The sequence below is a fragment of the Ceratotherium simum genome, chromosome 22 (assembly GCF_057802395.1).
Source record: "Ceratotherium simum simum isolate JZ-2026a chromosome 22, ASM5780239v1, whole genome shotgun sequence".
In the NCBI taxonomy this organism is placed as follows: Eukaryota; Metazoa; Chordata; class Mammalia; order Perissodactyla; family Rhinocerotidae; genus Ceratotherium; species Ceratotherium simum.
The window spans coordinates 17,356,633-17,372,047 of record NC_141921.1 but is presented as its reverse complement, the minus strand read 5'-3'; the positions used below and the strand labels follow the sequence as shown (position 1 = coordinate 17,372,047).

The 15,415-nt window shown below is 49.2% G+C and overlaps 1 protein-coding gene across 1 annotated transcript in view; it reads right to left on the bottom strand.

The window, feature by feature from the left end:
• The window catches only part of HIVEP3 (HIVEP zinc finger 3), a 492,690-nt gene that overhangs the window by 163,582 nt on the left and 313,693 nt on the right, over positions 1-15,415 (bottom strand). Inside the window, exon 3 of the mRNA XM_014797371.2 lies at positions 11,360-11,449. The gene's annotated coding sequence lies outside the window, so the exon portion shown is untranslated. The remainder of the gene's footprint in view (positions 1-11,359; positions 11,450-15,415) is intronic.

Sequence of the window (15,415 nt, the reverse complement as noted above, 5' to 3'; positions counted from 1 at the left end):
GTAGCAAACAGCACAGGATACATATTGACATTTCAGTACATATTGGTCAATAAATGTTTCCTTTGTAGAGTCTGGACTGTCTGTTTTAACCTCCACCCCCTGCTAGCAGGGTCCCACCTCTCACAGCCCTCCCAGGGCATCCACTTCCAATCTGCCAGGAACCTGTTAGACTTGCGTGTACATCATGAGGAAAGGGGCATGGAGCGACTTTCAGGAGTAAACTGACTGACTACATTGTGGACTTTCGTTATTGTGCCTCAAGTCATGGCTGCCCTGGTGCACTTGTGCTTTCTGAGATCCGGGAGGGTGAGGTCACTGGATGGGAAAACTACTCCAGTGAGTTGTCATAGTAACCATGACTTTCAATTTCATGTAAGAGAGTCCCTGAGAGGAACACACCAAGGGGGAAGGGGTGGTGGGAAGCCATCAAAAGCCTCCCGACATTGTGCTCCAGCACCGTTTTCTCTGCTTCTCACTGGTTTACATGCTCAAGGTAGATGCCATTATGTGTGGGCATCTGAGTAGAAGCTGCTTAAAATAGCCACCCAACTATTTCAGGGAGCGGTTGAATATGCATGAAGCTATTTTAGAAAAGATGTCCCTGGCCCAGCCAATCCAAACCCCATCCTTTCCCTTGGAAATGCCAAGAGAAGCTGAATGGGACCTTTCTTAGTCTTTCCCACTGGGTTGGGGGTTTTTCAAAAGCCACAGAAACAACACCCTGACTAATGTTGGTCTTGCAGCCCTGTCAGCTCTGCCTCCTGATCCTGTGGTCACAGAGGCTCCTGGCCAGACAGCTCAGCCCTCCAGAGTGTTGGCAGCCTTCAACAACAACTGTGCTACAATCCAGCTTGCCTAGATCTTTGGGGGTCCCAGAATCTTAGGTATTTCCGTTTGTTTGTGCGTTTATTCATTCCACACACTTTTATTGATAGACAAAACGTGTGAGGAAGGTGTTGGGTGCTGGGGATTCAAAGATTTTGGAGACAAGTTCATTAGAGGGGAGTAGATGGAGAGGTGAGTACAGAGATAGTGGCTATGCAGTTCAAAAATAGAGGGGGGATCAGGAGAAGGAGCCCTCGCTTCTTCCTGATGGCTTGAGAAAGAAGATGACTTTTGAGCTGAGCCTTGGGGGATGAGCAGAAGGCCCCTAAGTATGAGAAGCATGGCAGGCTTAAGGAGAGGGGGGTGGTTGGGTGTGGCTGGAGGTGGGATGCCCTGGTGGGAAGGAGGGTGTGTCTGTGAGGAGGGGAGAAGGGAAAGGGAGCCAGACTGTGGGGGCCTGCAGTTCTGGGTTAATGCCACCTTCTCTGAGCCCTCAGGTTGGGCTGGGAAGGCCTCCCGCTCCACAAACCTGCAATGCCTGGTACACCCCATCACTGCCCCCAATCTAGACTGGAAGCACCTTGGGGTGAGGGTCTGGTCCAATTCCCCTGGGCATCTCTGCAAACCAGTGCCAGCCTAGGCACCGAGCAGGCACTCGCAGAATTTTGGTTGAAAGCCTTGATTCTGGAGCCAGATGGCCTGGGTTCAAGTCTGGACTCTGCCTCTCACTAGCTGGACCTTGGGCAAGTTATCTGACCTTGCTTTGTCTCAGTTTTCTCACCTGTAAGAGGAGAAGAATAATAGGACCCATCTGTTTTGGTGAGAGGTACATGAATTAATATACATGAAGGGTTTAGAAGTCTGTGCGGCCCATAGTAAGCACTATATAAAAGTATTAGCTGTTTTTATTATTCTAATGAGTGTGGTTCTTATCTTCACAAGAGAATGCCGTTAGGGATAAGTTTTTCTTTCCAAAATAAAAATAACTTTATTGCTGCGACTGATTGCTTACACACGGTTACTTACACACTCTGACTACTAACTCATGTCTACTATAAAAAGTTAAAGCATTATAAGTACAAGAAAGAGAGGGGAAAAAATTACCTTATATGCTGACCCTCAGATAACTATCATTAACATGACCATCTTTTTTAGATACAGTCGATTGTCATTATTCATGGATTCTGTATCTGCAAATTCACCTGTGCGCTGAAATTTACTTGTAACCCCAAAATCAATACTCAGGGGGTTTTGGCGGTAATTTGCAGACATGCACAGAGGGGGAAAAATTTGAGCCTCCCAATGCGCATATTCCCAGCTGAGGTCGAAAAGGCGATGACGCTGCCTTCTTTTTTCAGCTCTCAGATGTAAACAAGTGTCCTTTTTATAGTCTATTCAGTGCCATGTTTTTTGCATTTTTGTGCTTTTTGTTGCTGATTTCACTGCGACGTGCCTTACAGAGAAATTACGTGTGTTAGGTAAGCCTTCAGGCACAATTTACAGGGCTGTGAGTCATGAGTTCAATGTTAGTAAGTCAACAATATATATGAAGTAAGGTGTTTTTGACAGAGCACACATAAATCAAGGTTATGTATCAATTGGTGGACAACTATGCTGTAACCAGAGGCTCACAGGAACCTAATGCTGTATTTCCCATAGGAGCCAGTGTTCAGTCCTCACTAATCAGGGTTTCTGGGGACTTGATAGAGCTTAGCTACTGTGAATAACAAGAAGCAACTATATGTTTCTAGATACACAGATGTATACTTTTATGCCATTCGGAACACACCTTCCATACTCTTTTGACAACTTGTTTTTTAAAATCATATATTGTGACGTCAAAAGCATCCTTCCACGTCCATAAAGACAGATCTCCAAATGGCTGCATCTCTGTGAGCATTTTTAACATTATTAACCAGTAGTTCCCTACTGATGGACAATTCAGTTGTCTCCTATTATTGACTATTATAAACAATACTATGATGAATGTCTTTATTGGTAATAATAAAATAGCTAACATTTATTCAGTACTTACTATGAGCCCAGCCCTCTGCTAAAAGTTTTATAAGTATTATCTTATTTAAGCCTCATACTAAGCCTATGAAAGTGGCATTATTATGCCCACTTTACAGATGAAGACTCTGAGGCTTAGAGATGCTAAGTAACTTTTTCAGGGTCACACAGCTTAAAACCAGGTCTCTATGACCTCTGATGCCATACTCTTAACCAGTGTGCTCTGCTGCCTTCTTACCCACACAATTCCGGGCACTTTTTGATTGCTTATTTAGGATACCTTTTTAGAAATGGACTACTGAGTTGAAGGGTACATGCATTTGAAAATGTTCGTTCATACTGTTAAATCTCCCCTGCAGAAAACGGGTATCAACTCACAGCTCACTAACAGTGCTTGAGGGTCCTTGTTTTCTATTCCTCATCCACTCAAGTATTCCCTTTCTTTGAAATAGGCCAAAAAAAGTACATCTTGATTCTTTAATATGTATCCTTTGACTACTGTTGACCACTCTTCATAGCTCACTATGCTCTGTATTTCATCTATTGCAAATTGCTTGTTCAAATCCTCTGCCCATTTTTCTACTGACAATTTGTCTTTATTTCATTTATGAGTTTTCTAGATCAGTGCTATTAACCCTTTACCCACTATACATATGTTGAAATATTTTTCTTAGTTTGTTGTCATCTTTTAACCTTGATTATTGCGTTTTTCGCCCGTGAGGTTTTTAATCATTTTCTTTCATGATTTCTGAACTTGGTTTTATACTTAAGGAAGCATTCTCCATCCCAATATGATACAAATATTCCCTCATTGTTTTTCTTCTATACCTTTATGGTTTCATGCTTTTTCATCACCTAGAAATTTATTTTGGTGCCAGGACTGAGGTGTGAATCCAGTTTTATTCTTTTTCTTCTTCTACAAATAGCTAGCTGGTTGTCTTTATGACACGTTAGGAGTCACCAGCCCTTTTGTCTAATTCTAAACACCACATCTTCACGTGCTAAGCCCCTGTGCTCACTTACGTCTCCTTCTGGGCATTCTGTTACAGCTCATTGAGCCACAGGCCTATTCCTTTACCAACACTGAATTTTTCTAGGGCTATTCATGTTTATTTTTCAAGAGGTACTTTATAATAATTTTATGAAAAATTTTGTTGGGATTTTAATTGAGATTTCAATTAATTTATAGGTCAATTCACAATACATTCGTAAGTTTATTCTTGGATATTTTATACTTCTATTTCTTTGGAAACTGAGGTCTTTTCCCTCTATGCTTTCTAACTGCCTCATTTTGATGCCACCTTCTTCATGGAAGCTTTCCCAACAGCCCTGCAGGAAATGATCACTCCCTCCTCCAAAACCACACCTTTCCCACGTCACTCCTTATGTTTTCACCCTGAATTACCATCATTGGTTAGACAGTGGGCTCTGTGAAGGCAGGGTCCCTGCATGGCCTCTTTGTGCATCTCTTCCCACATCTGGCAGGTGGTTGAGGCCACGGAGATAGTTGTAGGATGAATGAATGAATGAAAGATGTCTTCCCAGAAAGCCGAAAGTGAAGTGAAGTCACTCTATTATAAAAATCTACTTTTCCACGGGCTTTCATTAAAAAACTAGAGGTCTGTCTTTGGTTAAACTCCAGAGAAAGGGAAGTGGTCTCTGCTAGACTGGCGTGCCCTGTGCAACATGCCCCAACACCTCTCCCCAGACACCACCACCCTCACCAAGCAGCCAGGCACATCTCAGCAATGCTCTTGAGGCCTTGAGAGTCCTCTAGAAGGAGGAACACAGGTGTTCACTGTGCGCCTGCTGCTCTGCTAGACTTTCTGAAAAGCACTTTCCCATAAGATACAGCAACCCTGAAAGGTTGGTAGCACTAGTCTCATTTTGCAGGTGAGGAAACTGAGGCTCAGAGACATGGAGCCCCTAGCTAGTAGGTGGCAGGACCAGTGGGAGCTGAGGCTATGGGACTCTAAAGGCCTTGCCTCTCCCATAATGACATCCAGAGCACCAGAGTCTGGGAGGCTGAGGGTCCGCGGCCCAGAGAGGAGTCCCACATGGAGTGGGAGAGTGAGGGTCCTGCCCTCACTGAGCTAATAGTCCCTCGAGAATGTTTCCTCCCTCAGATCAGCATGTGATGCCTATGGATTATTCCTGAAGAACATCAGACTTGGGTCAAAGCCACTGTCAGGGCTGGGGACATATTACACAGGCCATATTGTCACCATGAGACTGGGGAGGGGAGGGAGGTGGGGGAGGTGGAAGATTTGCCACAGGGGGAGGGGGTTGGTCTCCAGCACACATCTGGGGACGCCCTTCCGTTTTCCTCCTCCCAGCCTGCCCGGGGTCGGAGTTTCTTGACTTGGCCCTGCTGGCCCCTCCTGGGAGTCTACCCAAGCAGCCACTTCCTTATTGGGCTGACAGCTGCTGGCAGGCCTTGGCTTATTTCTACGTATATATTTCTAATTTCTTATTGCTGGATTAAAGCTCTGGTTTCTCATGAAGGACCGTGGGTTGGGGGCCAATACATTTACTGGTCTTGACTCTGTATCTCTCCCCATGCAGGCCCCGGAGACACGGAGATGAATAGCCCACGTGTCTCCCACCTTGTGGAGCTCCATTCTGCTCAAGAGGCAGATCATAAGGAAAGGTTCCCAACCCTACGCAGGTGCCATGAGAGAGATCCGAGTGCTGGGGAGCCTGGAGCAGGGGCGAGGGGTCAGTAGGTAGCAGTTGTGGAAACTGGATGAGAGGTTGAGGCATGTGGGCTTCATCCTATGGGCAGAAGGGGACTCCCTGCATTTTGAAGCAAGTCTCCCAGGACCAGATTTGTGCTCTAGAAACAGACGAACTAGGTATATTTATTTTCAATAAACATGTATGATTTTCTTTTTTTGAAGAGGAAGATTGGCCCTGAGCTAACATCCATGCCATCTTCCTCTACTTTATATGGGACGCCGCCACAGCATGGCTTGATGAGTGGCGCGTAGGTCCACGCCTGGTATCCGAACCCGCGAAACCTGGGGCCGCCAAAGCAGAGCGTGCAATCCCAACCACTACACCACCCGGCCAGCCCCAATAAACACGTACGATTTTTAAGATGAAAATTAAAGTATTCATTTTGGAAAAACAATACCAAACATAAAGAAACAAAGCAGATGGATACGAACCTGGTTGAATGGCTCATCTATACGGTGCCAGTAAAAGGAAAGAGCCCTGGATGTGGCGTGAGAGACCCACGTTCATGTTCAAGTCCCTGCCACTGACTTGCTGGGTGACCTTGAGCAGATTACTTCACCCCTTGCCTGTAAAATGGGAGTACTGTCCCCCAGTACACAGGGCTGTCATCAGGACAAAAGGGGATGTAAAGGACGTGGTCCGCTTATACACACTTGACAGAGGCGAAGCCTTATGTGAGGCTCCAGAAGGCTCTACACTCACCCAGGACGGTTCAGACTCTAGCTGCCCTGCTGCAAACGCACCACCCAGCAACTTCTTGGGAAGTCTCTTTCAGCTGTTCCAGCTCAAGTCACTGCCTGTCCTGTACAAACTTGGCCCCGTCCAGGGAAGCAATTGCCCATGTGTTTGGTGGGCCACCTGCCTGCCAGGTCCAGCCTGCTGGGCCATGAATGTCAACAACGGCCCCTTCCTGGTACAAGAAGGAACAGGGAGCCGGCTTGTTCTCCGAGAGCAGAAGACTGGCTGGCCATGAGGAACATTTTTAAGGTACGCTTCTTCTAGCACCGCTGGCAGCTGTCTACATAGGGTGTCCATTATGTGCGGGCCCCCAGGCCAGCAGGCTGGAGAAGCTAAGCTAAAATTAGTGTAAAACGTGCACCCGCCAGAGATACAGAACATCCAAAGGTCAGATGCCTCCAGCCAGCTGCCTGGGCAGGAGTGGGGGGCGCGCACAGGACAGCTGTGGCGGCAGCTGACCCTGCTTCTTCTCCGGCACAGGGACCACGGCCTGCCCAGAGACCTGGTTCAATAGCTCCGCTTGAGTTAAAAAATAGAATGCAGAGTATAACCCCAAACATGTTTTTAAGAAATCTGTGTACGTGCATAGAAAAAAGGTAGAGAGGAATTCACTACATATCTAAGAGGCTAGCTCAGTCTGAAATGTGGAATAGTGGGTGAATTTGTTTCTTTTCCTGTACCTTCCAAAATGTTCTCAATAATACCTATTACTTTTGTGATCAGAAGAAAACATAATAAAAGATGCTGTCAATTGTATATTTATATTAAATATAATTTAATATACATTCTAAATTTATAAAAATGATTAAACTGTATACACTTACAGGCATATAGCATATATATATGTGTAAAGATCTCTGTGTATCTAGTCCGTCAGTGTTGGCAGCTTCGAATTCTAGAATGTCAAGGCTGGCTGGCCTTGACATTTCATGAGGAAACTGAGGCCCCAGAAGCAAGGCAGAAAGCTGAGAAACTACTTTTCACTGAGCCTGACTCTGTACAAGAGTTTCCCCAAACTCTGGTCCCTTTGATTCTGTAGTTGTTGTTAAGCCTACTTTACAGAGGTGGAAAGTGAAGTACAGAGAAGTGAACGGCTCCCTAAGGGCGCCCAGCTAGGAAGCCACAGAGCTGAGCCGCATCCGTAGTTTTCCTCCACAGCCCATTGAGCTTGAAGAATGGAAGGGTCTTTGAAAACCACCTGCTCCCTGAAGTCTCAAACATTCGGAAAGCCACTCCTTACCGGAGCAAGCTTTGAGTTGTCTTTCCTGAGCCCCTCTTGGGGTGCATCCCTTCCCTGCCACTGGGGGCTCATGGTCCCGTTGCCAGATCAGCCCCTGGGAGCCTTTGAGGGAAGGGGTGACAAAGTAGTGGTGTGGGGACACAAGGGCATGGTGCACTCCCTTGCCCGCTGTGGGCCAGGGCGGGCGGGGAAGGCTTGCAGGGGAAGGCAGGCAGGTGCCAGGTCTTCAGGACAGGGGGGGTTGGCTGGAGAGGTGCCAGTCAAACTGTCCCTTGTCTGGTCCCCTCCAGCCTTCCATGCTCAGGACCTGGCAGGGCCTCAAGGCAGCCCCAGGCGCTCGGACCCCAGGGCTTTTCTCCGGCCGCTCTCTCTATCTGCAGTGCCTGTCCCCATCCCCACTTTCTGCCCCAACTCTTTCAGGGCCCAATTCATTCATGCATTTGTGCATTCTTTTAGTGAACACGTTTTTACTGAGTGCCTGCTACGTGCTAGAGCAAGACAGACAGTCTCCACCCTGCCGGTGCCTCCAGCTCTTAGAGAAGGCTTAGTGCTTAGGTGACCCTGGGTCACCCGAGTGTGGACTCAGGCCAGACTGCCTGGGTTCAACCTGGCTAAGCCACTTCTCAGCTGTGTGTGCTTGGGCCAGTTACTCAGTCTCTCTGTGCATCAGTTCTCCTCACCTGTAAAGGAGGATAATCGAGTTGTTGTGTAAGTGGACTGTAAATCCATATAAAGCTCTTAGGACACTGCCTGGTGGGTAGCAAGTGCTCAATAATCATTAGTTATTATAATTGTTCATATTATTACCATCAGGCTCAGATTCCTTCCTTATGATGGCTCCTCCTGCCTTGTGGTTGCCCCCTCCTCTGTGGTCCCAAAGCACTTTGAATGCCCCCATTAAAGCACCAATAGCTATGTAGCATGGGCATCTGAGGGCTGTCCACCTCCCTCCCTGTGCTCGAGGCGGGGCCCGGTTTCATTCACCACTACGCCAGCCCCCAGCACAGATGCAGCAACGGCGTCTCCAGGACCACTTCAATCTGTGGGTAAGTTGTGTCCCCGGCTCCAACCTAAGGAAAAGCCTTAGAAGCTCCCTGCTGCCTGGGCACTAGAGGTGGCACGTCTGGCCTCATCACAGAGCTCACCAATGTTCCTCTTCAGCCTGGTCCTGGATGCGACCCTCCCGAGCTGACAGGGGGCAGGGACCCAGGCTTCCTTGAATGCTTCTCTGTGACGGGGAGCTCTGCGGGGCAGGGCATCATGAACACCAACACTGATGCCCCACCACACCAGGATGCTGCCCACGGCTATGCCTTTGCAAGCGCCGGGCCCTCCGCCTGGCACGCCCTCATTCCTTTCCCGCCGTCCCGATCTCACAAACTCCTATGACCCCTCCAGCGCCAGCTCACACGCCCGCCCCCACAGTGCTTTTCGTGGTCACAGTCCCTGCAGAATCCAGGGCCCCTCCTCTCCTCCACTTCTCTTCTTGTGTCTTCATGTGCTGCTGGTGCTACTCACTCTCACAGCGCACTGCTGGTCGTTTGCACGTCCCTTCTGGAGAAGGGCCCATCTGACTCCCGTCTGGCCCCCAGCGTCCACCAGGGCCCGGGGGTGTCAGGAAAGTACTACTGAATGCACTTTCCAAAGAAAAATCAAGTCACTTGGCCTCTCCCTCCTGTTAAGGCACAGATGCTAACTGCTCATGCCACCTTTTGAACCAAAAAGCTCACAGGCCTTTCTGGGCCGCCACTGCCCATCAGTAGGCACCTGCCCCATCAGGGACGAGGACCGGCAGAGGAGCACGGCGTGTAAGTGCTGACAGTGTGACGGCACCGAGCCCTCCCTTCACACGAGCTCCTGCCTTTGATTCTGGAACCACCCAAGGAGGTAGGTATTTTAAGATGAAGACCCTGAGGAGGTTACACAGCTCCCCAAGGGAGCGACAGGGCCGCGCTGCAGTCCAGTGCTCTCGGGCCCCGGAACCTAGTCTTTCTGCTCCCCCATGAGACGACAGGTGTGAGAGCGTTTTGAGTTCTGCCAAGAGGGGAAACTGTAAAACTACAAAATTGCGAAGTATTACCCACCAGGCAGAAAATGACTCTAGGGCAGGAGCTGCCTTGTCATGATTTGGTGGAGAACAGGGGGCTGAAAAGGGCCCTAATAACAGCACTGAATCCTCACAGGAGTGCTGCCCTGGGGGCTGGCCTATTGTTCTTCAGGGACATGGGAGGAGGAAAGGCTGGGGGGCCAGAAGAGGGGTGCTGATGCCAAGCCCAGCAGCCCTCTACGGGAGGGCCCAGCACAGGATGGGGCCCCAGAGTGCCTGCGGATGCTCCGCACCGGGAGGCCTGAAGGGCCGCAGTGGGGCCACAGACACTTCAGTGAGGGGCGTTCTGCCCCGGGCCTCCTGTGGTTTAGTTCAGTAGCTTCCAGCATGCACATGGAGCTCTACCATGAGCACCTCCTCTTAGTGCTCAGCCTCTCCCCTGGGGCCAGAGGACACTCTTGGCACCACGGAGCTGACTATTTCCCTTCCTTGATCATACAGAGCCCAACTCGAGCTCCTTGGCATGGCAATCAAAGGCCTATCTGCTTCCCCCAGCCTCACTTCCCCCCACTCCTCCCCTGTGCCTACATTCTTGACCCTCCATCTTTGCACATGCTGTCTCCTCAGCCTAGAATGCCCTTCTTCCATTTTTTACCTGGCAAACTTCTATTCATCCTTCAAAGCCCAGTGCAGGTGTCACCTTCAAATGGTCTTCCCTGAACCACCCTCACAACCAAACCCAGACAGAATGGACCTCTCTTGCCTTCACAGGTTTCCTGTGGCTATCTGCACAACATCTCCTCCTTTGGATGGGAAGCTTCTTGAGGGCAATGATGCACTTTATTCCTCTCTGGGTCTCAGGGCCCTCTAGGTCTTGTCTCCTAGGCAGCTTCCCGGCCTGCCTTGCAGATCTGCCCGTGAGCTTTGGTCCTGTACTCACTGCCACTCAGAGGGCCTCACGTTGGGTTAACCTGGTCTCCCACCCTGTTTTGTCTCTCACCTAACTTGGTCTTCACACCCACATTCTGCTGCGGGCCTGCCCGTGCTCTCGGTGCAAGGGCAGCCTTTGCCCTTCCCGTCTGGGCACCGCAGCCCAGTGACTGTGGTGTGCAGCCCAGTCACGAGAGGGCAGGTGTGGGGCTGATGACTGTCCTGTCTGAGTTTGACTTCAAGCAGAGTGTGCGAGAGGGGACGCAGGTCCTGCCCCCACGTGCATACACACAGCACACACACGGCCCAGCCCAGGCCCCTGTGGATGTGCAGTCCACGGAGCACTTAAACAGGAGGTGAGTCCTAGGGAGTGGCAGACAGCTGCAGTGGTGTCCCCAGTGCCCCTGCCCCAATCCCATGGCCTTGGCCGGAGCTCAGAATAGCTGGCTCGTGGCCCGCCCAGTTCACTGAGTCCCATTCCCTTACTTTTCAGACAGGGAAACAGAGATCCAGAAAGGGAGGTTCTTGCTTGAGATTTTCCTGAGCAGTACAGGTAGATCTGGGGTCAGAACTGGTTCCCTGGCTTCCATCCCAAGACGCGTTCCCATCGCCATATGCTGCCATTTGCAGAAATGCCAGCTGCAGGACTCTGGACATTTGGTAGCTTTTTCCTTAAGTCTCGGTGGAGTGCGGGGCTCCATTATCCTGCCAAGGCTGAAGTCATTCCCACCTACCTTCTGGCCACAAACATGGCCCAGTGGCCTTCAGGCTGTGCTGAAATTGCTCGGTGTCCTGTGGTGCGGCATCCTAAGACAGGAGGAACTTACCTGCAAAAAGCCAGCCGTGGTCTCACGGTCAAGATGTGTCAGAGATTTCTAACAGGACTTAGAGCTTGGAGGACTGTGTTGGAGGGAGGCCTGTGGGAGGCAGAGAAAGTGAAAATATTATACCACCGCCATCTGTCAACTTTCACTTGAGTCTGAAAAATGCATCCAAAAACGGTGAGCACAGCCTTGCTGAGAGTGGCCTCACAGCCAAGCTCCAGCCACCACCACCTCTCCAACATGGTCATCACAGGGTCAAGACCAGGCTCCCCAGGGGATGCAACCACAGCTTCATAACCCCACTCACAGAGCCGAAAGTCCGAAGTCACCAGTCCCTGCTAAACCCCTGCATTCTATTTCTGCTCTCGGGCTGAGAAACTCTCACTTTCAAGCACTCCTTGGGGAAAACCTCCCTTCATGGGCTCCCTGAACATCGCTCATCGTAACTCACTCATTCTTTCTTTCACTGTTCATTCATTCATGCAAGCTTTCAACAGCCATTTGGGAAAGCTATTAGATGTCAGGTTGTATGGAGACAAAAATCACTGACAGTGACAGCTCAGGTCTAGTAATAAAGTCACTTATAGACCCAGGGCAAATGCCACGGGCTCCCAAAGCCTGGTCTGGTGGGTCTCTTCCTTCCTCCGAGTGACTCTCTGTGCCAGACACCGGGCAAAGCACTTCACATACGCCAATGAGGATGGCACGATGCTTCCCACCATTTTCAGCACAAGGACTCTTTTTTGTGTGAAAACATTTCTCAAAACTCCCCCGATGGTAACCGTACACTCAGTATCTTTCATTGGGAAAATATACAACAATATAAAAGTGACAATGAACATAATGCTTTACAATTAACTTGTATTTTAGTAATCATAGCACCAGCACATATATTTAAATAATGGTGTAACCATATTTTATTTTATCTCGAACATACTCATTCGAGACATGTTCTTTATGTCTTCTGGGCTTCAGGCTTTGACCCTTTGGGGATCCATTCATTCAATATTTGTTCAGTGGATGTTTCTGGAGCATCTCTGAGCTGCCTGGCTCCACGGCCCACAGGTTAGGAACCCTGGTACAGGAAAGAGTGCTGGCTCTGCAGGGAGGATGCTTAAGCTCAAGCCCATCAGACTAGATATGTGCCCTGGGCAGACCACTTAGCCTTTCCCCAGCTCAGACTTCTCATGAGTAAAACAGAGATGATGATCCTAACATCGGAGAGTTGTTATGAGGGTGAGATGAGACAGTGGAAAGCACCCAGGTCAGGGCCTAGCATAACGCAGAAGCTCAACAAATGGGCACCAGAAGATTATCATCATTGTCACCATCATCCTCATCACCATAATTCCCATCATCACAACAACCATCATCATAAATATCATCATTGTGGAGAGAAGTCAAGATGGTGGCGCAGGCAGACACTGAACACACCTCCCACAGACACAGCAGACTTACAACTACTCTTGGAACAATTATCCCTGAGAGAGAACTGAAAATGAGATGAAAGGAACCCCTGCAACAAACGACACTCCTGACTAAGGTGGAAGAGGCAGAAATTCCCTTCTGGAGAGAAAAAATGCCACCTTCACAAGGCACAGAACCTCAGAGCCACCCAGGAGCAACCCAAAGGTACATAGCCTTCCCTAGAGGAGTGGGGGACCTGAGCTGGGGACCGTTGCCACTAAAGCGTTTTTTGGACCCAGCACCACTGAGACGAGAATCATAATATCTGGCCTTGCTGGCTACTAACAACAGTGGGGAATACCCCCAGAAAAGCTATCAGACATAAGAAAAAAAAAAGCCATCTCTTAAAGGGCCCATGCACAAATTCACCCATTTCGGAAAGCAACCTAAAATCCCCAGAAAGAAAGGTGAACAGCCCTTTGGTGAAAAGAGACTCACTTGATAGGCCCTGGGTGCATCTCGGTGAGAGGTGAGACCTCTCCAGGGACTGAGACATTGGCGGCAGCCACTGTTTTTTTTGTGTGTGTGTAAGGAAGATCAGCCCTGGGCTAACATCCTCCTCTTTTTGCCGAGGAAGACTGGCCCTGGGCTAACATCTGTGCCTATCTTCCTCTACTTTATATGGGATGCCACCACAGCATGGCTTGACAAGCAGTGCTTCGGTGTGCACCCAGGATCCGAACCCTGGGCCAGCAAAGCAGAGCATGTGCACTTAACGGCTACGCCATGGGGCCGGCCGCTGGCAGCAGCCATTGTTGTGACTGGGTGCAGGCATGCTGACACGGTCACTGGCAGACACCATTGGAGTTCTCCCTGTGGCCTGCTAGCCCAGGGTGTGCCCCACCCACTACAGCACTGATTTAATCCAGTTCAGCCAGGGCAAACAGCCCGCCTTAGGGACTGGCCCCACCCAACAACAAGCCCTTGAGCAACTTGTGGGCCTGCATAGGCTAGGTGACTGGATTCTCTGCAGCCCCGGTAAGTGGGTCCACCTCTGCGGGGCAGGGCGTGCGCAAGGAGCTGATAGAGTGACTGGGGCATTGGTGGAGTGTGTGGGACCTCTGCAGTGGTGTGACTGGGTCCGCTTAAGGGGGCTGGGGCACACGCACAGGGCAGAACTGGGTTGATGGGGTGTGTGGCCCTGTGGGCGGTGGGGCTTGTCAGCTGCAGAAGACCTGTGCTTCTCAAACAGCCACATAAGGGACTGGCCCACATTCCAAAGCCTGAAGCAAGTGGGTGCTCCTGTGCCTGGGGCCAGCCCTGCCCAGCTGCAATCCAGAGAGTGGTGACAAGAGCCTTGTAGGACAGAGGCCTACAGCAATTGTAAGCTCCTGAGCCTAACAACCAGCCATGCTGGGGCCTACTCATTTAAGAGAAAAACTGCAACAGGAACGTGCTATTAGACCTTGCAGCCAACTGTGCTGGGGCTCCCCACACCCGAGAAAGAGACTGAAGGGTCCATAGCAGCCACACCCAGCTGAGCATTACAACCAGCCAGCCAGGTGGACAGCTCAGCCTCCCTGGGCACCTACAGCAAGAGCAACCCTGCCACAACAGAAGGACATGTAGCCCACATGGGGGTCACTCCTGGAACATCTGGAACTGGTAACGAGAGGGAAGCACATGGCTGGGCCTCATAAGGCATCACTTACATAAGGTCATCTCTCCAAGATCAGGAGATGTAGCTGACCTGCCTAATACATAGATACAAGCACAGAGAAAGAGGCAAAATGAGGAGGCAAAGGAATACATTCTCAGTAAGGGAACGGGACAAAACACCAGAAAAAGAAATAAACAAAACAGAACTGAGCAATCTACCTGACAGAGAGTTTAAACAGAGTCACAAGGATGCTCACTGATCTTAGGAGGGGAATGGATGAACTCAGTGAGAACATCAACAAAAAAATGGAAAATATAAAAAAGAACCAATCAGAAATGAAGAATACAATACTGGAAGTGAAAAATTCCCTAGAGGGACTCAAAAGCAGAGCAAATGATACAGAAGAATGGATTAGCGAGCTGGATGAAAAACTAGAGGAAATCACCCAAGCTGAATGGTTAAAAGAAAAAAGAATTAAAAAGAGTGAGGACAGGAGGACAGTCTACGAGACCTCTGGGACAACATCATGCACACTAACCTAACAACATTCATGTTATAGTTGTTCCAGAGGGAGAAGAGAGAGTAAAGGGGCATAGAATCTATTTGAAGAAATAATAGCTAAAAACTTTCCTAACCTAAGGAAAGAAACAGACATTCAGCTACAGGAAGCATAGAGAGCACCAAAAAATATAAACCCAAAGAGGCTGACATCAAGACACATCATAATTAAAATGTCCGGAATTAAAGATAAAGACAGAATCCTAAAAGCTGCAAGAGAAAGGCAGCAAGTTACATACAATGTCAGCTATCAGCTGACCTCTCAGCAGAAACCTTACAGGCTAGAAGAGAGTGGCACAATATATTTAAAGTGCTAAAAAGAAAAAACGTACAGCCAAGAATACTCTACCTGGTTAGGTTATCATTCAGAATGGAAGGAGAGAGAAAGAGGTTCCCAGAAAAGCAAAAATTAAAGGAGTTTATCACCGAGAAAC